The 25,247-nt window shown below is 48.7% G+C and overlaps 1 long non-coding RNA gene across 2 annotated transcripts in view; it reads right to left on the bottom strand.

Moving 5' to 3' along the window:
- The window catches only part of LOC140216898 (uncharacterized), a 229,481-nt gene that overhangs the window by 164,457 nt on the left and 39,777 nt on the right, over positions 1-25,247 (bottom strand). For both annotated transcript variants that reach the window (XR_011893577.1, XR_011893578.1), the window contains one exon: positions 9,968-10,054. This is a non-coding gene — a long non-coding RNA (uncharacterized lncRNA). The remainder of the gene's footprint in view (positions 1-9,967; positions 10,055-25,247) is intronic.

The following is a 25,247-nucleotide window of genomic DNA, read 5'->3' as shown; positions in this document are numbered from 1 at the left end:
CAATACCGGAGCGAGCCGGGGTGGAGGTGAAGCAGGCGTTAAGCACTCCCCATACGTGGACCGATCCCGAAGATAGTGCAATGCCGGGCTGACTGGCGGCGGAGGTGAAACAGGCGTTAAGCACTCCCCATACGCGGGCCGATACCGAAGTGAGTGCAATGTCGGGCTGACTGGCGGCGGAGGTGAAGCAGGCGTTAAGCACTCCCCATACGCGGTCCGATCCCGAAGGTAGTGCAATGCCGGGCTGACCGGCGGCGGAGGTGAAACAGGCGTTAAGCACTCCCCATACGCAGGCCGAACCCGAAGATAGTGCAATGCCGGGCTGACCGGCGGCGGAGGTGAAACAGGCGTTAAGCACTCCCCATACGCAGGCCGAACCCGAAGATAGTGCAATGCTGGGCTGATCGGCGGCGGAGGTGAAACAGGCGTTAAGCACTCCCCATACGCAGGCCGAACCCGAAGATAGTGCAATGCCGGGCTGACCGGCGGCGGAGGTGAAACAGGCGTTAAGCACTCCCCATACGCAGGCCGAACCCGAAGATAGTGCAATGCCGGGCTGACCGGCGGCGGAGGTGAAACAGGCGTTAAGCACTGCCCATACGCAGGCCGAACCCGAAGTTAGTGCAATGCCGGGCTGACCGGCGGCGGAGGTGAAAAAGGCGTTAAGCACTCCCCATACGCAGGCCGAACCCGAAGATAGTGCAATGCTGGGCTGATCGGCGGCGGAGGTGAAACAGGCGTTAAGCACTCCCCATACGCAGGCCGAACCCGAAGATAGTGCAATGCCGGGCTGACCGGCGGCGGAGGTGAAACAGGCGTTAAGCACTCCCCATACGCAGGCCGAACCCGAAGATAGTGCAATGCTGGGCTGATCGGCGGCGGAGGTGAAACAGGCGTTAAGCACTCCCCATACGCAGGCCGAACCCGAAGATAGTGCAATGCCGGGCTGACCGGCGGCGGAGGTGAAACAGGCGTTAAGCACTCCCCATACGCAGGCCGAACCCGAAGATAGTGCAATGCCGGGCTGACCGGCGGCGGAGGTGAAACAGGCGTTAAGCACTCCCCATACGCAGGCCGAACCCGAAGATAGTGCAATGCCGGGCTGACCGGCGGCGGAGGTGAAACAGGCGTTAAGCACTCCCCATACGCAGGCCGAACCCGAAGATAGTGCAATGCCGGGCTGACCGGCGGCGGAGGTGAAACAGGCGTTAAGCACTCCCCATACGCAGGCCGAACCCGAAGATAGTGCAATGCTGGGCTGATCGGCGGCGGAGGTGAAACAGGCGTTAAGCACTCCCCATACGCAGGCCGAAACCGAAGATAGTGCAATGCCGGGCTGACCGGCGGCGGAGGTGAAACAGGCGTTAAGCACTCCCCATACGCAGGCCGAACCCGAAGATAGTGCAATGCCGGGCTGACCGGCGGCGGAGGTGAAACAGGCGTTAAGCACTCCCCATACGCAGGCCGAACCCGAAGATAGTGCAATGCCGGGCTGACCGGCGGCGGAGGTGAAACAGGCGTTAAGCACTCCCCATACGCAGGCCGAACCCGAAGGTAGTGCAATGCCGGGCTGACCGACGGCGGAGGTGAAACAGGCGTTAAGCACTCCCCATACGCAGGCCGAACCCGAAGATAGTGCAATGCCGGGCTGACCGGCGGCGGAGGTGAAACAGGCGTTAAGCACTCCCCATACGCAGGCCGAACCCGAAGATAGTGCAATGCCGGGCTGACGGGCGGCGGAGGTGAAACAGGCGTTAAGCACTCCCCATACGCAGGCCGAACCCGAAGGTAGTGCAATGCCGGGCTGACCGGCGGCGGAGGTGAAACAGGCGTTAAGCACTCCCCATACGCAGGCCGAACCCGAAGGTAGTGCAATGCCGGGCTGACCGGCGGCGGAGGTGAAACAGGCGTTAAGCACTCCCCATACGCAGGCCGAACCCGAAGATAGTGCAATGCCGGGCTGACCGGCGGCGGAGGTGAAACAGGCGTTAAGCACTCCCCATACGCAGGCCGAACCCGAAGATAGTGCAATGCCGGGCTGACCGGCGGCGGAGGAGAAACAGGCGTTAAGCACTCCCCATACGCAGGCCGAACCCGAAGGTAGTGCAATGCCGGGCTGACCGGCGGCGGAGGTGAAACAGGCGTTAAGCACTCCCAATACGCAGGCCGAACCCGAAGATAGTGCAATGCCGGGCTGACCGGCGGCGGAGGTGAAACAGGCGTTAAGCACTCCCCATACGCAGGCCGAACCCGAAGATAGTGCAATGCCGGGCTGACCGGCGGCGGAGGTGAAACAAGCGTTAAGCACTCCCCATACGCAGGCCGAACCCGAAGATAGTGCAATGCCGGGCTGACCGGCGGCGGAGGTGAAACAGGCGTTAAGCACTCCCCATACGCAGGCCGAACCCGAAGGTAGTGCAATGCCGGGCTGACCGGCGGCGGAGGTGAAACAGGCGTTAAGCACTCCCCATACGCAGGCCGAACCCGAAGGTAGTGCAATGCCGGGCTGACCGGCGGCGGAGGTGAAACAGGCGTTAAGCACTCCCCATACGCAGGCCGAACCCGAAGATAGTGCAATGCCGGGCTGACCGGCGGCGGAGGTGAAACAGGCGTTAAGCACTCCCCATACGCAGGCCGAACCCGAAGATAGTGCAATGCCGGGCTGACCGGCGGCGGAGGTGAAACAGGCGTTAAGCACTCCCCATACGCAGGCCGAACCCGAAGATAGTGCAATGCCGGGCTGACCGGCGGCGGAGGTGAAACAGGCGTTAAGCACTCCCCATACGCAGGCCGAACCCGAAGGTAGTGCAATGCCGGGCTGACCGGCGGCGGAGGTGAAACAGGCGTTAAGCACTCCCAATACGCAGGCCGAACCCGAAGATAGTGCAATGCCGGGCTGACCGGCGGCGGAGGTGAAACAGGCGTTAAGCACTCCCCATACGCAGGCCGAACCCGAAGGTAGTGCAATGCCGGGCTGACCGGCGGCGGAGGTGAAACAGGCGTTAAGCACTCCCCATACGCAGGCCGAACCCGAAGGTAGTGCAATGCCGGGCTGACCGGCGGCGGAGGTGAAACAGGCGTTAAGCACTCCCCATACGCAGGCCGAACCCGAAGATAGTGCAATGCCGGGCTGACCGGCGGCGGAGGTGAAACAGGCGTTAAGCACTCCCCACACGCCGGCCGATGCCGAAGATAGTGCAATGCCGGGCTGACCGGCGGCGGAGGTGAAACAGGCGTTAAGCCCTCCCCACACGCGGGCCGATCCCGAAGATAGTGCAATGCTGGGCTGACCGGCGGCGGAGGTGAAACAGGCGTTAAGCACTCCCCATACGCGGGCCGATCCCGAAGATAGTGCAATGCTGGACTGACCCGCGGCGGAGGTGAAGCAGGCGTTAAGCACTCCCCATACGCGGACCTATCCCGAAGATAGTGCAATGCCGGGCTGACTGGCGGCGGAGGTGAAGCAGGCGCTAAGCATTCCCCATACGTGGATCCATCCCGAAGATAGTGCAATACCGGAGCGAGCCGCGGTGGAGGTGAAGCAGGCTTTGAGCACTCCCCATACGTGGGCTGATCCCGAAGATTTATTTATTTATTTATTATGCCTCAATTACCCCAGTGCATTGATGTGACTTGAGGGGTGGGCATTCGTACAGGGTTTGTTCGACGTGCGCTTTGAACAGAGCGGGGCTGGAAGGGTGCACGACGGGGGACGGAAGGTCATTCCAGTCCTTGGCTGTTTGAACAAAAGAATGAGCGAAGATGTGCAGTTGTGCGGGCATGCACTGGATAAACGGTGTTTTGGTGGTTAGTTCGGGAAGATGTGTGAAGTACGGGCATGATAATAGATGCGTCAGACAAAGAATAGAAGAAATTGTGAGCGAGGATTAGTCGAGTGACCTTGCGCCGCAATTAAAAGTTTACAAGATGGGCTTTGTTCATTAGGTTAGTGACATTTGAGTGAAGTGAGTAATCTGAATATATAAACCAAGCTGCCCTATTCTGAACATATTCTAACGTTTTGGACAGATTAGATTGGTGTGGGTTGCAGACGGCGCAAGCGTATTCAAGTTTCGGACGAACTAATGTTAAATATGCTAAAAGTTTCACAGAAGGAAGAGCAAGTCGTAGGTTTCGTCTGAAGGAGCCAAGAACTTTATTTGCTTCGTTAGAAATGTTTGTTATGTGGGACTACCACGTGATATCTGGTGTTATGGTTATAACAAAATAGTTATAGGAATTCAAGGGTGATATTTTGGAGCCGCAAATAAAGTACGTCGGAGTAGGATAGCATTTTCGGCGATGGAAAGAAACGACAGATGTTTTCTTAATCTTCAGAGTCATAAGCCAATGTGTGCACCAGGTTTCAATAGATATATCATTTTACAGGGTCTGGTAGTCATTAGGGCAGTTAATAGGACGATAAATTACGCAGTCATCGGCGAATAAACGCATATTAGACGATATATTAGTAGCCAAGTCGTTAATATAAATTAAATATAGGAGGGGACCGAGAACTCGTACGGTGAGGTACACCTGAGACGAAAGGACGTCGGGATGATGAAGTCTGGTTGTCATAAACGAACTGTTCCCGGTTAGACAAGAAATCTTTTATCCAGTTTAGAACGGCAGTGTCAAGATTTAGGCGTGAAAGTTTGAAAAAGAAAAGACGATTATGCGGTACTTTATCAAAGGCTTTTTTCAAAATCTGGGGAAAGGGCGTATGCCGGAATATTGTGATCAATACTTAAGCTGACTTCATTAATAGAGAGCGCTAGTTGTGTGTCTCACCAAAGGCCTCTATGAAATCTGTGCTGACTGGGGTGAAAAAAATGTACAGTAATAAGAAAATTGACGGTTTCAGAACAGATTGCGTATTCCATTAGTTTACAGCACACGCATCGCAGTGATATTGGGTGGTAGCTTGCAGGTGAGAATGACGAACCTTTCTTGAGTATTGGGATGGACCTTGTCAACCTTCTAGTCTCGTGGCACCACTCCAGATGACAGTGATTGCTGGAAGCTATGTGACAGTATGGCAGAAGAATAATGTTTAGTGTTTTTTACAACTTCAGAATTTATACAATCAATTCCAGCTGAAGATGACACTTTCAAGGGATCAATTACTTGAACGATACCATTAGGTTCGAAGATGACATTAGGCATAACAGGGTAATCGTGGTGGGGCACACACGCAAATACATTGTCCGGTTCATCAGTAAAGACCGAACAAAACGTGGAATTCAGTGTTTCGGCAACTTCGAACTTCGGGACGGGAACGTTTTGTTGATTGGCTAACGAGATAAGCTTAGAATAGGTTGGATTTATGGTGTTCCAAAACGTTTTGGGGTTTGTGCGCAGCACGCCTGGCAGGGTGGAAGAGAAGAATGTTTCATAAAGTTTTTCGGTCTTACGATACTTTTCCCTATGCTTGCTTAGAGTTTTGTGTTTTAGCTGACCGGAAGTGTCTTTTCTTTTTATTGTTAGGACGTTTTAATGTGTTATCGTACCATGGGGAAGAAGGCCGTTCTTTAATGGTGATGGTGAAGGTGTATGTGTTTATCAATTGCTGCATTTTGTTTTTAAAAAGCTCCCAGTTTTCTTTGACAGACCAATTGGAAAAATCTACAAGGAACCAGTTGCAGAAAGAGGCTAGTTTGTGATTACTACCTTGATAATCGGCCTTATTGTATAGGTTTTTCTTTTACTTTCTTTGGATTGGGCAAGTTATATTTGAAAGTGGCATGAATAACTGTGTGATCTATTAGGCAGGTTAGGTTAGAGGCGAACTCAATTTTATTCGGCTGGGACGCTAAAAATAAATCTATCAGGCTTGATGCATTATGAGTCGTCCGCGAAGGGAAGCTAATTATTTGGGATGAGTTGAAGGTTAGGCAAGTATCTATAAGGTCACTTTCAATATTCTGTTTTCAAGACGTTAATGATAAGTTTGCCAAGTTATGGCGGCGAAGTTAAAATCCCCAAGTAAAAGAAGAGGGGCACTATCCGAAGCTCAAGTTACTAGTGGAAGAGCATCATGAAACTCGCCAATGAACGAGGGATCGGTATCACGGGGTCGGTAGCAAACGCCAACGTAATGAGTGGAACGGAAGCTTTGCAGCGAATGCAGATAATTTCAAGATTGGAAGGAACGTCGACAGCGCAGCATTTTAAACCATGTTGAGCGCCAATTAACACCCGAGCCCCACGCCTGTCTTTGTGATCGCAACGAAAGATATCAAAGTCATTAAATAGAGGAAGCAAATCAGAGTGGGAAATTAATAAATTCAGCCATGTTTCGGTTAGTAGGACCAAGCTGCATTCGGGTACCTGTATGAGGCTGAGCAGAAAATCGCGTTTAGGCAATATTCTCCTAATATTAGTATTATTAGATCTTGCGGGAGTTGGCCGACGTTGAGGAGGATTTTGAGAACTGAAGGTTTTTTTACACCATTTACAATAATAACACAAAGTAATGAACAGTCAGAAAGTCATTGACGGCCGGCAGCAAATCGGGCGCTGCGGCCCGTGGCAGGAAGAACGAAATAATGAATGAATGTCGCTTCTCCCTGTCTCTCGCTTTTAACTCCTTCGGTCTCTAGGGGTCACGTTACTTTCGGCCAATCATCCAGCCAGCTCAGGTGCCATCATTTTCATCCAATGGTAGGCGCCTGTGCAAGTGCCGTCACATTCGGCCAATGGGGCGCTCCAAGGGCGATGAGTGACTTTGATATGGGTGAGTGATACTTCGATGGTTGAGTGATACGTTTGCTGATCCTGAAGATACTGCAATACCGGGCCGAGCGGCGGCAGAGGTGAAGCAGATTTTAAGCACTCCCCATACGTGGGTCCATGTCGAAGATAGTGCAATACCGGGCCGAGCCGCGGCGGAGGTGACGTAGGCTTTAAGCACTCCCCATAGCCGATCCTGAAGATAATGCAATACCAGGCCGAGCCGCGGCGGAGGCGAAGCAGGCGTTAAGTACTTGAACGAAAAAACCAGTCAAAAACACAAAGGACAAGAGGAGAGGCTCACACCACAACGACTGGACTATCAACTATGCTCTTGTCCTTTGTGTTTTTCGCTGGTTTTTTCGTTCAAGTATGTACCAACTAGCCCAGATTTCAACCCTTCTGCAAGGCGTTAAGTACTCCCCATACGTGGGCCCATCCCGAAGATAGAGCAATACCGAGCCGAGCCGCGGTGGAGGTGAAGCATATGCTTTAAGCACTCCCCATACGTGGGCCGATCCCGAAGATAGCGCAATACCGGGCCAGCCGCGGCGGAGTTGAAGCAGGCTTTAAGCATTCCTCATATGTGGACCGATCCCGAAGATAGTGCAATATCGGGCTGACCCGCGGCGGAGGTAAAACAGGCTTTAAGCACTCCACACGTGGGCCGGGCATTCGTGTGGCCCTACACCACGAATGCCCGTGGTGCGGGGCCACACCGACCTTATACCACATTACGTGGGAGTGCACGCTACACAACATAGAACACCCCGACAAGAACACCACGAGGGAGCGATGGGAGGCACTGCTGTCCAGTTCGGTCCTCGACGACCAGCTCAAGCTGATCCAGAGAGCTGAGAAGATGACAAGAGCCAGCGGAGCTCTGGACTAGGGGCCCCAACCATTAGCGAGCATTCCAATTATTATTTTAATAGAATCTATCTATCTATCTATCTATCTATCTATCTATCTATCTATCTATCTATCTATCTATCTATCTATCTATCTATCTATCTATCTATCTATCTACCTATCTATCTATCTATCTAAAATGAGTCTTGATGTCTTACTCAAGATCAGCTCTTGAAAGCCTAAAGTCGGCTTTACGTCACAGTACATACGAGCCTATTGTACCTGAAGTAAGCGAAATTAACTAACATGCTCTGGAAAAAGGGCGCTATATCATCGTTCAGTGGTTTCCGGGTCATTGTGGCATTGTCAGTTACGGCTTCGCTGACGAGACTGCCAGGTCGGCCCACGAGGTCACTTTGATGAACTCATACCTTCGACAAAGACGGATGCTGCAAGAGAAATTAGTTTGCTTGCTTGCACAACGACACAAGCTTTTTGGAATTTTCCGAGATTCTCGGAGTGTCGGCTGCGTACCCAGGACCCTATGTTACGGCTGCAAGTGCCTACTATATCCTTTCCCGCGGCGATGCATCATTGCTATGCTACCTATTTCTGTGAATGGAATTTACGAATGCTTGTTCTTGCCGTATAGGAACGGCCGATAGACTAACGTTCGACTCTTGTAGGCCTGAAGGAGCATGCATATACCTCTCCTGAAACTGCCTTCAAACGACGTTCAGCGCACCTCTCTACAAACCCTCATCAAACCGCCTGAACTCCAGAAATGTTTCCTTAGACGAAAGCTCTTGTACCGTGGCCGCATGTCCGTAGCTGGCGGAGAAGGCTATTCGTGGGCCACTACGTTTTTTTTTTTTTTTTCGATGTGCGTCGGCCTCAGTAACCATTTATAGTCCATCTTTGCATTCTCATGCGTCCACACAGTGTACACTCTCTCTTTTAGTTCTCTTTATACTCCGTTTTTCCTTCAGCATACGATAGCAAACCGGACGCTCGTCTGTTTGACCTCCCTACCTTCGCACTTCTCACCTTCTCTCTCTCCTTCTCTCTCAGCTCTGGATACGCTAGTGTTGCTGACGGCCTGGCACACATGCTACTTCCAGATAGTAGGTGAGAAATGAGATTACGTACTCTCTGATGCCACAAACACATACCTCATCCACACATGAAGTGAAAGGAACGTATTTGCAGCAAATAATCAGTTTTCGCACGCATGTGTGGAAGGACATTTGCGTAAAAAAAAAAAAAAAAAGAAGCCGAGCAACAAAGCGCCACGTTCCACAGTTTCTGCAATTGGAGTCAAGTCACTGAAAACACCACCATCTAAAAAGCAGACAAGCCTGATTAAGTCAAGCTTATTCAGGAAACACAAGAAACAAACAACAATTCCGCAGCTGCCTACATTCCTCGGCGCCCTCAATAATATAGCTTAAACACATATCCCAAAACTCCAAATAATGGATGTCCAGAACCGCCACGCTTGTTAGCTTGACTACTCCATCATGTGTGGGAAGTGCAGCATATCCAGATGTCCACCTAATTTATCGAAATTTCCATACACCGCGGCGCCTGAACACCTCCCCACGGCCCGGAGGCCTGCTTCACCGTAGGTAAACTCCAGTCAATAAGTGCACAGCAACTCGCGTCGGCGGCGGCGAAAGGATAAGTGAAGGGGAGCGGAATGGAGCACTGTTCTTTGCCACTTACATTTATGCTCATCAGACGCTCGCGCTTATAGCCGAAGCTCTACAATCCACTCGCAACTACGCAGCACTCTCGCTTCTCGAAAGTGGCCAACTTCGCAAGTGCACTTCTCGCTGCAAGCGCTACGTACGTAAGGTGTCGAGCCTTCCCCGAAGCGTACGTCAAATGCTCTATCTTAATGAAGTCTGTTCCACGAAAGTTTCAAGCGACAAAAAGAGAGAGAGAGAAGGGGCCTCATGCAAACTGATATCTCGCTAGGAGTAAGGCTACAGGTCTAGCAGCCTGGGCGAGCAAAGCGAAATGTAGAAGCTCCAGGTTGCGCAGACGGAAAGTAATCAATTCGTACTTGCCGTCGAGAATCTCCCCTTCTCTGCCAATCAAGCGATACCTTCGCAGCAAGCTTCTGTAAGCCGCTTTCGGAAACGTTGCGTTCGAGTTAATAACCCACGCCGAAGAGCATACTTGTCTTACCGTGAAGGCAAAACCCGGCGCTCGCTATAATATTTCTGTCCGTAGGGAGATTTTTCTTCTTACCACAAAATATACTTTAGTTGGAAGTTCTTTCTGGCCAGTTCGTCCATACTTGAAGGTAGGTTAAAACTGTGCGAAAAAACGAGGACAAGCGGAAGGAACACATAATACACAACGAACGCAGACTCACATTTGAATAGCTCGGAAATTCTTCGGACATGGCCCCAGCAAGGAACCAGGTGGCCAAAAGAATGCTTGAACTTGTGGTAGGACCATCCTGCGCTTCAGGCAATACACCAGAACACAGGATTGGCCCACTGCGATGAGGTTTACGCATGCATGAAATCGCTGCATCTTGCTATACTTGTGAACACAACAGCTCATAGCAGCGGCGTTGTCGCTGCTAGCTGTTCAGCGCGTCTAGCAAGCCCGTAGCTCGACCCCCGGACGGTCGGGAGCACGCGTCTGGTCAGGCGGCAGACACGCGTTCCAGATCGGTCGTGCTCCAGCGCCCGACGTGCTCTACCGCGATACGTCATCAATAGTTAGGGACTGCGGCAGGCGCCGCTACTCGCGACACAAAACGCATCAGCCGATACGCGCGATCGTGCCACTGAGAAAAAGTTCTAGTACACGCGGCTGTTGCGGAACTTCGGGTCAAATTTTCTTGGCGATCGAGATCGAGCACAAGTGACTACATGGTCGGCGCACGCGCGTGCACTTCCTAGGCCGCGATAACGTACAACTATTCTAATCAGTTTTATTGCAATAGCAATTATATGGACATTCCAGGCGTATTTCCACCGTCGGCGTCGGCGCGATGTTTCGTATAAAGCCCAAGTGCGTGTATCGCGCAGCGGAGTGCAGCCGCGCGGGCCCTGTCTTGAAAGCTATCTGCGATGAGTACAGAGTGTAGTTCCGCCGAGGTTTGCTAGCTTCGTGTGCGCTGTCTTCTCGCCGCTTAAGAGGAAGCTTTAGCCCGGGCCCAACTCCGACGTGGCCTATTCAGATATATGTAAAACGCAGCAACGTTTTTCTGAGGTAACCGCCGTACCGATTTTAATGAGACTTGTTGCATTTGAGAGAGAAAGTTAAATTCTAGCGACTGTTGGCCGCGGAATTTCTATTCAGGGAATTAAGTTTGTTATAAAGATTTTCAAAAAATCGAAAGTTTGAAAACATAAAAGCACGAAGCTTAAAAATTAATAGCTTTGAATGACGAAATGATATCGCGGTTCTGTAAACGGCATCCAGTAGTTATTTCAAAGCGGACAAATTCATTACGTCAATTTATACCTTATGTGAATTCGTTACGTTTTGTGCAATGGTTCTGCAAAACCTGTATTTCCGTATTACTTATTTTCTTGAGATGCATGTGTAAGATATCAATTTTGTCCGCTTTAGATGTACTATTAATTCAATTCACAGAATTGTGATATCATTCTTCATTAAATTAAAACATTTAATTATCGGGTTTTACGTGCCAAAACCTCTTTCTGATAATGAGGCACGCCGTAGTGGAGGACTCCGGAAATTTCCACCACCTGGGGATCTTTAACGTGCACCTAAATCTAAGTACACGGGTGTTTTCGCATTTCGCCTCCATCGAAATGCAGCCGCCATGGCCGGGATTCGATCCCGCGACCTCGTACTCAGCAGCCCAACACCATAGCCACTGAGCAACCACGGCGGGCGATCATTTTTCATTGCTGAGTTACAGATGTAAACTTGATAGTATAATTTTCTGAAAAATTTGCGATTTCTGCCAATCTTTAATAAAAAAAAAATTTGCGACATAAATCAAAAATTTGAAACAATCACTAGCTTTTAAGTTTTTCTTTCAAATGCAACAAACCTCGTCAAATTTGGTGCAGTGGTTGCCGAGAAAAGCAAATTCTCCTTTTACATGTATTTAGATGGGAGCACCCGAGCTAAAGCTTCCTCTTAATTCCCGTTCAAGCGAGCGGCAGCACGAAGGTCAATTCGCTCGCTGCTGTTGCCGCTCTTCCTCGCTGCAGCGTTCTTACAGCGAGTGTCCGCGCTCATCAAGTGAGGTGTGTTTATGTTTGCCTGTGCGCGCGTGACACCATGCTTGTAAATTTAATTAGTAAGCGAACATTTACGAGTTTATACGGCCAATCAAACTACTATCCTTACTTCGTATAGTCGTCTAATAATTTGCTATAGCTATCGATGCTTCGCCTTTCGGGCGAAACTACGACTTTTTATCCAAATTCGCCGTTAGCCCTCCGAGATAGGTCAAAATGGCTCGGGCTGCAGTCATATGCTTGGGCGGGAGCCGGGCCATTTCGATCTATTACCACAGTGAGTTAATGGCGGATTTTTAATAAAAACAGGTTGATAAGGTCTTACGACATCCCTTTTCCCTTGTGTTGGGCCTTTCGCTCCCAACGGGTGAGCGGCCCGCTTCGGCGTAGTAAACTAGTGCGACCTAATGGGCCACAATAAAGTTTTTCCCTGCATACATCCATCCCTTTTCCCTTCGTTCTTACCGTGGCCTTGATTTGTTCTCGTACGTCATGAAGGTGTAGTGAGGGGTCGTGTGCTCGTATCATTTTTTTAGGCCATCGAAAAGTACAAAGCAGTTCTTCGGCATGCAGAGAAAACAAAAGCGTACACAGAAACTTGCCTGGTCTAAGTGTTCGAGACAAGCTGGTTGTCATTCTGTCTACATCAACGATCTCACGCTCTCGGTTTTATTTCCCAACATGCCGCATTTCACAATGTTCCTGACAAGCGGCTACTTCTGAAGTTGCCTGCTTTACTCTTAACCCCCTGGTTTTCGAATGATTACGTGACTATCTGACTAATTGGCAACAGTTCATTTATCCTAAAACAAATATCTGTCTCCCTTAGCACACCACAGGACATAGTTGTTCAGCTCACTACTTATTCTTAAATATGCATTAAAGACTTACTTGACGTTATCTCTTCTAGCTTTGTCTATTGGCTGATGACTGTGTAGTTTATGGTTCTGTTAATAGTCACAACTACACACTCATTGTTCAGCCTTATTCTAATGATACCAATTTCCAGTAGCTGATGTTCTTCAATCTTAGTAGAACATTTATTACGTTTCACCACCGCCAACACGAGCCATCACCTAAGCTTACGCTATCGCCTGTTTTGATATATATAATGCCAACTCATACAAGTGCCGCGGAACCAAGCTGTGTATTAACATCAGTCGGTGCTCTCACACTTCAAACATTGGCAATCGGAATCGCGAGCCATTGCCTATGTTGCCTCTGTGCCGCGCTACGTACGCCTCGTTCGCCATAATTACTAACATCAGCAACTACTAAACCACAGTCCGACGCAAACTTGAGGATGCACGTGCCCTCAGCTTGGGACCCTTACCAATAAAATCTTTTAACAGCTCTGCAACCTACATCAACTCGAGCAGCAACGTTTATTCACTCCATTTACTCGTACCGCATTCGCTACACTACACCGAATCTAAATGGCGCCATAATTTGTGCCTGTTGGTTGAACATCTCGAATTTCAAACAGCGCAACAAGGGACAGGGACATTAGAGGAGGCACACAGCGCTGTGTGTGTCCCATACTCTCCCTGTTTCTTGTTGCGCTCTCTTAAATTCAAAACTCAGCCTAGATTGAACCTTGCAGCCGTGGAACTACTCGGCAACATAGCAACCCTTTATGTTTTTCACGAGCTCCATAATCATCGTTTGATCATAGTGTTATTATCGCACCTGCGAACGCATCGCACTTACTTCCAGATTTAGCCATCCGAAAGATGTTTATCCCCCGCCAACTCAACTAAAATTAAATTATGGGGCTTTACGTGCCAAAGCCACTATCTGATTATGAATGAGGCACGCCGTAGTGGAGGAATCCGGAAATTTCGACCACCTGGGGTTCTTTAACGTGCACCTGAATCTAAGTACACGGGTGTTTTCGCATTTCGCCCCCATCGAAATGCGGCCACCGTGGCCACCGTGACCACCCCGCCAACTCGCTGTACTTGTGATATAAACACTGCTCAAACAGAAAAAAGACTGAGGTCATTTTCCTGCCAAAGTAAGTAAGTAAGTAAGTGTTTTATTTACAGCAAGCAATATACAAAGCTCACTGCAGGGGCAGGGGCTAAAGGCCGTTCACCAGTCTAGTCATGCATCCTTCATATGACTCCATCGAAAACATTATCTGATAAAAAAAAATGTCGGGCTTCGTGCAATAACCCATATTGCTTCCCCACTTGAGGTATTAATAAATAAAGCTAAATGGGTAAATAAATAAACACGTACTGCCGCTGAGGGTGATCCCTACGCATCAGAAAATAATCCAGTGGGTTTTTCGACTATACCAAGCCGTTCCCAACGATCTCGTGGCAAAATCAACAGCACGCTGGCACGTAAATTTAGCCTATTTATTTATTTATTTATTGTGTTTTATTTTTTTATACGAACCATGGGCAAGAGTAAAGAAAGAAAGAAAGTGCGGAGTGTTTCCTTGAAAAGAAAAAAAGAAAGGTCGCTCTGTTTGTTCAACGTATTTGAAGAGAAGCACGGTGTCGCCTTCTAGGTTTTCTTTCTGTAATTTAATTTCTGTCGCAATTTGGCGTGCGTATTTTCCTTCTTTCTCTCGCTCTCTCACTTTTTTTTTTAAGGGCACCAATTTTGCGGATGCAGCGGGCCACATCACTGGACCTCGGGCAAAGCACCGGGATTTCTTAGCAGGAAACGGAAAAACATGGGCAAAGAGACTACTGCAATCATTTTCCTCCCTCTCTACCTGCCTGTTTTCTTCCTTTCATGGTGGCGACGCCCAAGCTTAAGCAGCCATGCTCATCGAGAATGACTGTATCATGATGCAGGAAGTCTGCTCGATTGTCGAGCCTGGAAACTTTCGCCTTTCGTGTAGCAAGAGTGTTAAAAACCGGAGCTTCGAACCAAAGAAATAACAATTTAGATTAAGCAATTAAACGACAACCAATGCAAGTAGTACGTATTACAAAGATTCTATTTATTCCATAATTTGGTGGCTTGCCTTCTAGCCCTACGTAAACGGCACACAAAGTCTATTCTACTGCAGTTTGAAGCACATTTATATCCCAGAAATAGGCAGGCAGCTGCACTAAGTGGGAACGAAGTGAGAGAGAGAGAGAATTTGAAAGCGCCTCAAAATCAATGTGGCGAATCTTAGGTGAAGTGCTCGTACAGCCTTGGCATTGCAAAACGAGATATGAGCATTTTCATGACTCATTTCTTTCTCACGTGCGGCACCATTTGTCATCAACGCGAAGACCGTTCAATGTGCTTTGCAGTTTAACCGTCCACCCGTGTTTAGTGCGACGTGCAAAAGGCATTCGCATTCCTAACGGACAAGCAACCCTCACGGGATTTTGATGCACCGTTACCCCTGCCTTGCATGGGTTATGCTCCCGTTTTAAACCGCACTCGTGTGATTGAAGCTTGGCTAGCTTATTTCACGCTCACTTGCCCACGGTACCAGGTATGGGCCGCTTCTTTATTTTTTTTTTATTTTGGGTCTCAATACGCAGCTACCATTTGGTAAGCGAGAAATTTTCGACAGCTCCAGTCGTTTGTCATGCCTATATCCACGCACTATATCCACGCGCAATTTTACCCAAGCTGGCGCGTTTGCCACGTTTGAATTATCGACGCTCTCCGAATGCTGCGGCCTTGTGAATTATTAGCTTTTCTTGCGATCCATGGCTGTGTTTCAGTCAAATAAAGAGAGGGCAATACGTACACAAAACGCATCAGAATCGCTGTTTGAAATTTGCGTGGCCATGCCTCGTGAAAATGCTGCGAACAAGAAGTTTATACAGGCGAACTTCTAGTAAAGTTGATAAACGGCTGCCATATCCCTAAGTCCTTCTTTGTCTGCTTATTTTAAACTCCTTCAGGATTAATTCGTATACTTGTGCAAGTAAACACAGTGAACAAATAATGTTCTCTTATACGAGTGGCGTAATGGGTGCTCAGACGTGAATTATGTATTCGCTGCCTGAAGCTTCAGAGGAAACTTCTCCAAGATGCTGACATGATGCAAAGTTTCGAGCAACCTAAAGGTAAGCATGGTGGTATTAATTAATTTATTTATTCTGAATACCTTCGGGAGGAAGGCCCTCTAGGAGGGTATTGTATAGAAATGGGGCAGAGGGGGACTGAAGAAATGGTTCGCTTTTACAAAGATGAACAGTAGCACAAGAAAATAAGGTGAGTACAGGATATAAGCGCCACTGCAAAACAAAAATGAACACAGTAATATATCAAAATATAATTATACAATATTTTTCGTGACAGCAACATAACAGCATAAATAAAGCAATCGCAAATACACTACTAAAATATCCCCAGATCGCATATCCTACTATATGGTGGGACGGTGCAATAGGTCTTGAAGTTTAGTAAAGTCTGATTTAGTTGGCAATGTCCGGTGGCAAATTATTTAAGTCAGTTGGGGTTATAAATGTGAATAAACGGTCGAAAGACGACGTGTGACAAGTGATTCGTTTGAATTTGCATGAACAGTCCTGGCGAGGGAGGATAGTCGAGGATGTTTTGAAAAGGTTCTCACGCAGACACTTGTGACCACAATTTACGAAAGAGCTAAAGGCAGGTGATTTCACAGTAACTTGATAATAGTTCCAGCTCAGCACGTTGTTTTAAAGATGTCGCACTGGAGTAGCGCGAATAATCTAATAATATAAAATGAACAGGACGATTTAGAAGCGATTCAAACTCATTAATTATGTGTGCTTGGTCAGGATCTCAAATGGCAGAAGCATGTTTAATCTTGGGGTGAATAAATGTAGTATACACGAGCTTACGTAAGTGCATGTGTGCCTGCTATAGGATATGCTGAAGCATACTGAATGAGTGATTAGCTGAAGCAAAGATTATATGAATGTATTGGTTTCATATTAAGTCGCGCTGGAAATTAATTCCAAGATATGCGTGATTGGTGGTACGTAAGGAGTGGTGTTTGTAAGTGCTAGTAGCTTCAAATCTGCAGAATTGAGATAGTGGTCTTGCGCTTGGTTCACCGACGTCATACCCATTAAGCTATGGCTTATCCCTATGAATAAGAATGGAGATAAACAGTGTATTTATTAACATATTCAGACACGGTATGGCACAGTTTCCTTGGGTCCAGCAGCTGGAGGCAGAAAGAAATGAGGTAATGGGACGGGAAACAGGAACCTGCATTTTTTATACGTATTTGTTGTGCACATCGCATGATTATGAAGTTGAAAAGGGTCCGGAGAATCATCGTGCAATCCTCAGGCAATCTTATGGTATGGCTACATTCCACCTATGTCATCGTACGTAAGGTGAGTAAAAGCGTCGCCAAGACTATTCCCGGTTCGACGTCTATTTTTCGCACTCCCATAGAAGGTAGTTCGCCGTCGCTGTTATTTTCTCATAATATTGCAGACAATGACATGCTCGTCGTTGAGAATGTTGCAGGTTGTCCGGGGCTGCTAAAGTCGCGTATAGCATGGTAGGTATCATTGCCGTACCAGTTCGTAGACCTGGTAGGCCTCGCGTGCCGTTCGAAGCCGCGTGGGACCGGATACGGGTGTGGTGTTAGAAGACTGCGCATCGTTTCTTTCGTGTCTTGTTTCGCGAGATGGGTGCGTTTGCAGTAATGTGGGAAACCGTATTCCTCCTCTGCTTCTTCGCTTGCTCTGCCGCTCTTTCCGCCAGTCTCTCCTGCTCCCAACATGTCAGTGGAAGCCGTCGAAATTTTCTGTGAAAGGGCAGTGTAGAGATTATTTTGGTTTCGCCGTTCTATATTCCTTCCTTGGAATGTATGCAAATTCTCTTTTATGGCAGTTGGAGCGGCCTTATTGCCGGGTATGCTTTGGGGATCAGAGGCCCAGAAGAAAGGGCTGTGGCATCGTGTATCCTTCTGACCGTCAGATATTGGTTGTGGTTCATACGCGCAGTACCGGCGACTACACTGCGTTCATGCGTGAACCGCGGTGCAGACGACTGAAATTTTTTGAGACATGAAAACGTGTGATAGACAGCCTATATTTATTTGTTTTGTAGTATTAGACAGGAGATCTATTCGACAACAGTTTGTTCTCGTGACTCGAAACAAACTTTAGAAACGGAATGAAAAAAAAATGCACTATATCCAACGAGTTGGAATCTATATACAGCAAAGCTTTGTGTGAGTGCATAAAGTGTTCAAACACGAGTACACACATATTATACCAAGCCTTTTTTTAAGCGGAGTTGCTGACTACTAGTGAGAGCGACGGACGTCTTGAATGCATCATGATTTCATAGGCAGCGTGCACACAGGTACCTAGAGAAATTCTAATTCATTCTATCCGCAAGAAGCGTTTTACTTCCTCATTTCCGTGCAGCCGCGGTTGCGCGAAGGCGAGCTTTCTGGTTCTTTTTTTTTCTTTCCCCACGCGGCCGGCGCCACCGCGGAGGCGCGCGCCATCTGATGGTGGTTCAAGAAACCCAGCGGCCCGCGTTCTCCTCTGTTATTGTCTCGCCTATTAGGCAAGAGACCAGCCAGGCCGCAGCTACCATCACGAAACCCGGCGAGGTTCGCAAAGAAAAGCTTCGCTTTTAAAACGGTCCAGAACTAAATTAATTGTAAATGCAGTACATGGTACGGTGGCTGCCCGACTGAGAAGTCTCTTTTCAGAGCTTATAGATCCGTTCTTTGATCTACTTCATATACCGCGCTTGCTTAAGCGGTATTCACATTGGGTAGAAAGCTCCGCTTCGAAGTGGGAAGTGCGCATAACATGATGACAACGTCGCGCCTTTTCGGGGCCAAGGCACTGACATACACAGCGACGTATGATGGGAGACGTTTTGCTGCTCCGGTACAAAATATATCCCCTTGGCGAGGGAGACAGCAGGGATCTTGCGGACTAGTCTAGCAACCTAACACACCGCGCTTCCTGGCTGTATAGAGGCGGCATAGAAATCGCTTCTTCCTTCGCAAGCGCTTGGCAGTCTTCTTCACTTCGCAGTGATTGTTCTGTGCGCCAACGTTGACATGCCCTCAATCTTGGCGCAATCTGTGGGAGTGGGGTAGAAGCGCAAAGCACTGTGACAGCATGCTCACTGCATCATCCCCCCTCCGCGTCGAGGGTTCCGCCGTGTGAATACGCTTTGGCAATTAAGTCGCTTATTTCTTACACCTGAGCTGTGAATTTCCATAAGTGATGTAGGACTTATTCGGATGTGTAGAGTCCTCTTTCAACAGGTTAAGGAAATGCACAGTTCTGTCAGGCTGGTGGTCCACGGCATCGCACAAGCATGGTACTACCAACATAACCACAGGTCCCCTACAGTGGGTAAGTGCCATACTTGCTCATGTTACCATCATCATGGTCTGAATGGGTTCGGGCAACCAATTAGTCACACGTCTCGGCTGGTCATTTCTGTATAGAAGCAGTCCCTCTGCACTCTGCTTTGCTAATGTACTTAATCATACCCGTGGCAAACTGTGAGACCAAACGATCGTTTTCCAAGTTGTCGCTGATAAAAAATCGCCTTCGTTCGAGCCTCCTTGACGACAAGGTGAACTCGCTTGCTATCATGTCCATTGAAAGTGACCTCCTCCGCGATCTATCCTTCGAATAGACTATATCTGATTTCACTAAAGCGAAGGCGCGAAAAATGCCATTTTAAAAGAGGACTAGGTGTTTGCGCTATACATGAATAGTTCCATTAAGTTATTTGCGTTGCCGCCCAGCCTCCAAGTTGCCAATGAAACGCTGAGCAGTGTAACTCAAGATATGCAAATCTTCGTTGTTCTTCTCTTGTTTGTTCTTCTTGTGATATTTAGCGCGCTTATAAGGAACTGTATTTTCGTTGTTTTCGATAGTGCCACGTTCATTTGGTGTCGTCCTTGCTTGTCTTACCTCTAACAAAAATATTTAATTAAAATTAATTAAATTATGGGGTTTTACGTGCCAAAACCACTTTCTGATTATGAGGCACGCCGTAGTGGAGGACTCCGGAAATTTTGACCACACTGGGCTCTTTAACGTGCACCTAAATCTAAGTACACGGGTGTTTTCGCATTTCGCCTCCATCGAAATGCGGCCGCCGTGGCCGGGATTCGATCCCGCGACCTCGTGCTCAGCAGCCCAACACCATAGCCACTGAGCAACCACGGCGGGTAACGAAAATATTTTCAAATATTATTTTGTAATTACAGTTGGTCATTTTCATCTGTATTCATGTGCATTTTTATGGTGTTTGTATTGCCTTGAGTATTGTATATATATTGCATATTTATAGGGTAACGCGTCTAACGATTACTGCAGTCTGATGCTTGAATTTTAATAACGCATGTTTTGGATACAACCATGCGTCTCCTCACGGGATTAAACTTAGTGATGCAAACAAAGCCTAGCTTCAGAAGGATCGAGATCTGAGCTGAGTTGTCTTTTCTACGTTCTTGTTCGTTTTGTGTGCACTAAACCTTTCCTTAAAGCCTAGCTTTTGCAGAAAACAGAAAGCACATTAATCAGAAAGTGAACATATGTGTTGGTGTTTACAACAGCATACGTTTCAAGCAAGTTTTGTTGTTTTCCTTATAATAATAACAATAATAATAATCCCGTTGCTCGCACTTCGTTCTTTTTAATTTGGTGGAATTAAACTTAAACATGGCATATTTCCGGTAGCGTAGCAGGCGACAGGGGGGGGGATTCAGTATAGGGAAAGGGGGCCTGCATGCGCATTAGCCCAGGGCCCCCATTTTTCTTAATCCTGCCCTGCACACACGCCCAAAAATGTACGCACGCACGCAACCGCGCACGCACGTTCGCGTATACTCACACGAACGCACGCACACAGATACGGCACATACTCGCCCGCATTCGCATTTCCACACGCCAACGCATGCATACATGCCCAAAAATCTACTCACGCACACACACACCCACGTTCGCGCACACTCACAAAAACGCACGCACACATAGATACGACACATAGTCGCCCGCATTCCCATTTACACGCGGCAACGCATGCATACACGCCCAAACATGTACGCACGTACGTAAATACGCACGCACGCACGTTCGCGTACACTCACAAACGCACGCACACCGAGATACCGCACATACTCGCCCGCATTCACATTTACACGCGGCAACGCATGCACACATGCCCAAACATGTACGCACGCACGCACGCAACCACGCACGCACGTTCGCGTACACTCACACAAACGCACGCACACCGAGATACCGCACACACTCGCCCGCATTCACATTTACACGCGCCCACGCATGCACACATGCCCAAACATGTACGCGCGCACGTAACCACGCACACACGTTCGCGTACACTCACACAAACGCACGCGTACACCGAGATACCACACACTCGCCCGCATTCACATTTACACGCGGCAACGCAAGCACACATGCCCAAACATGCACGCATGCACACAACCACGCACGCACGTTCGCGTACACTCACACAAACGCACGCACACCGAGATACCACATATACTCGCCCGCATTCACATTTACACGCGCCCACGCATGCACACATGCCCAAACATGCACGCACGCACGCACGTAACCACGCACGCACGTTCGCGTACACTCACACAAACGCACGCACACCGAGATACCGCACATACTCGCCCGCATTCACATTTACACGCGGCAACGCATGCACACATGCCCAAACATGTACGCACGCACGCAACCACGCACGCACGTTCGCGTACACTCACACAAACGCACGCACACCGAGATACCGCACACACTCGCCCGCATTCACATTTACACGCGCCCACGCATGCACACATGCCCAAACATGTACGCGCGCACGTAACCACACACACACGTTCGCGTACACTCACACAAACGCACGCGTACACCTAGATACCACACACTCGCCCGCATTCACATTTACACGCGGCAACGCATGCACACATGCCCAAACATGTACGCATGCACACAACCACGCACGCACGTTCGCGTACACTCACACAAACGCACGCACACCGAGATACCGCATATACTCGCCCGCATTCACATTTACACGCGGCAACGCATGCACACATGCCCAAATATGTACGCACGCACGCACGCAACCACGCACGCACGTTCGCGTACACTCACACAAACGCACGCGTACACCGAGATACCGCACGTACTCGCCCGCATTCACATTTACACGCGGCAACGCATGCACACATGCCCAAACATGTACGCACGCACGCACGTTCGCGTACACTCACACAAACGCACGCGTACACCGAGGTACCGCACGTACTCGCCCGCATTCACATTTACACGCGCCCACGCATGCACACATGCCCAAACATGTACGCACGCACGCACGAAACCACGCACGCACGTTCGCGTACACTCACACAAACTCACGCGTACACCGAGATACCACACATACTTGCCCGCATTCACATTTACACGCGCCCATACATGCACACATGCACAAACATGTGAGCACGCACGCAACCACGTATTCACGTTTGCGTACACTCACACAAACGCACGCACACCGAGATACCACACATACTCGCCCGCATTCACATTTACACGCGTCCACGCATGCACACATGCCCAAACATGTACGCACGCACTGAACCACCCACGCACGTTCGCGTACGCTCACACAAACGCACGCGTAAACAGAGATACGACACACACTCGCCCGCATTCGGATTTACACGCGCCCACGGATGCACACATGCGCAAACAAGTACGCTGGCACGTTCGCGCGCTCTCAAAATCGCACATACACAGAGATACGACACATACTCGCCCGCATTCACATTTACACGCGGCAACGCATTCATACATGCCCAAACATTTACGCACGCACGCAACCACACACGTTCGCGTACACTAACGCAAACGCACGCACACAGAGATACGACACATACTCGCTCGCATTCACATTTACACGTGCCCACACATGCACGCATGCCCAAACATGTACGCACGCATATTCGCGCACACTCGCACAAACGCATGTGTACACAGAGATACGACACATACTCGCCCGCATTCACATTTACACGCGACAACGCATGCACGCATGCCCAAACATGTACGCACGCATATTCGCGCACACTCGCACAAACGCATGCGTACACAGAGATACGACACATACTCGCCCGCATTCACATTTACACGCGACGACGCATGCACACATGCCCAATCATGTACGCACGCACGTTCGCGTACACTCACACAAACGCATGCGTACACAAAGATACGACACACACTCGCCCGCACTCACATTTACACGCGTCCACACATGCACACATGCCCGAAAATGTACGCAATCACGCACACGCGCATACGCTCGTTCACGCACACTCGCACAATCGCACACACTCATAGATACGATACATGCTCGCCCGCATTTACATTTACACGCGCCCACGCATGCACAAACGCACAAAAGTGTACGCACACGGAACTGCACGCACAGAAAAATACGCGTATGCTCGCACACGCATATACGCCTTTGTGCGCACGCATATACAAATACAGAGACAAAAACACCCGCGCACACGCAAATACAAGTACACACGCACGCGCGCTCAAGGTGTGGACAAACGCACACTCCCTCTCCTTCCCTGTTTGCTCACAAAAATATGCGTGTGCAAACAGGCAAAATGAAACTCTCTCTGCAATTACCGTTCAAAACTCCAGATGTAATAAACCACTTTACAGTTTAAATTTCGCGCTACTTCAAGTCAATCTGCCCTCTACTGAGAGGGTGCAAGACCCTTTACTGCTGTCGTGCGACATAACCACCCATCCCCGACCAAACCACTGCTTTAACGCACCACCAATGATCCGACTAACTACCATAAATACATATGTTGTTACAAAAGACTACCCTCATGGTGCAGACAGTTGAAACTTGTTGATACTCAGCTCTTACATAGAAATAAAGTTGTTTAAAATTTTGTCCATTCAGTTACGCATGTGCATTGCCTTGACGTTCCACAGGATAGTGAAGGTGCAATGTCCAGAATTTCTGAGTTTGTCCATGCTACAAGGCACGAGCGAGCGAGGTAACTTTATTTATAATCCGGCGATAGGGAGGACCGGGCCTGGGGCCGCCTAGATGACCACTGGGAGCTGCTGCCCCGTGCGACCTCCAGGCTCGTTGGACGGCCCAAAGTTCGTCTTGGAGTTCTGAGCTGAGCAGCGCTGCCGACCACCGCGCCCGTAGATTTTCCCGGGAGACTACCATGTTATCTTGATATATTTCACATCCCCACAACATGTGTTGAAGGGTGGCTCTAATAGACTTGCATAGCTTGCATATATCGCTCCCGTATATATCGAGGTAGAAAGTAGGATAGTGAAGGTGCAATGTCTAGAATTCCTGACTATGTCCATGCTACAAGACACGATAGTATCTTTAACGTAACACAAAGATATGCGCATGCTTGTTGTTATGTTGTCCAAGGAATAAAATCTGCTAATAAAAGCGATGACTTAACAAGTAAGCAACCCATTCCCTACGTTTTACGAAGTAAAAATAGAAAATATAATTGAAGAGCCCTCCTGAAAAAACCAAAACTGAATCCAAATCTTGGGTTTTGTGTTTTGGCAATCTAGGTGGAAGACTGTCGAACTGAGTCCTATGTGGCACTAAAGAAACATACCGCAGCGCGGCATCGAACCGCTGCCAGCATGATGCAGAACGATAGGTGCGAGCGATTAAACGACTCGGTCACGGCTTGCAACGTTCCCGCGAGTGATACGCTTTGGTTTTTACAGATACCACGTTAACTTGCACGACTGTGTGCAAAAGATCGCTTTTGCGAACAGTGTTACGCCACGAGTAAAGTGTTGAGACAGGACTCAATCGAAAGCCGAGTCTCCGGACTACATACGCTGCAGCGACTTTTACGATAGACGTCGTAGTTTTATCACATCTAGCATTTTTATCTCAAAAATTGAGTACAAATTTTTGTCCTTTCCATAGGCTTCCATTGCTGAATCTTTAACCACTCTGGGAACAATATTCGTGCTTGCCAGAGAGTGATCACTACATTTGTATCGTGTGGATTGTCTTCCAGAACATGTCTATCACCTGCCTTTTTTAATAATCGACCTACAGATTTTGTTATTCGCGAAAAACACGCTCGTCCCATTGAAAACGCGCTAGCTTCGTGCCGGGGCCGCTTGGGGCGCTGGTTGGTACGTGTCCAGAACAGCTGGATACGGTACGTACTCGTGGATCACACGCCTATTGCCTTAAGTGCTCCATATCAACTTCAAAGTGCATAAGTTGCTCAGGAGCTTCTATACTTGGCTTACGTCTCGGCGATGACTGATTCCCTCATGACGATGACGTTCATGAGGGATTATCCCTCATGAACGTACGACGACCTGCGTTCGGCCACCCTTGCCAGATGAAAAGTGGTCGCCGCGCACAACGGGTCCGTATGTTGCCGCA

Source organism: Dermacentor andersoni, chromosome 1 (assembly GCF_023375885.2).
Source record: "Dermacentor andersoni chromosome 1, qqDerAnde1_hic_scaffold, whole genome shotgun sequence".
Taxonomy (NCBI): Eukaryota; Metazoa; Arthropoda; class Arachnida; order Ixodida; family Ixodidae; genus Dermacentor; species Dermacentor andersoni.
Note: the sequence above shows the minus strand (reverse complement) of the source record. Positions and strands in the feature narration are given on the sequence as shown.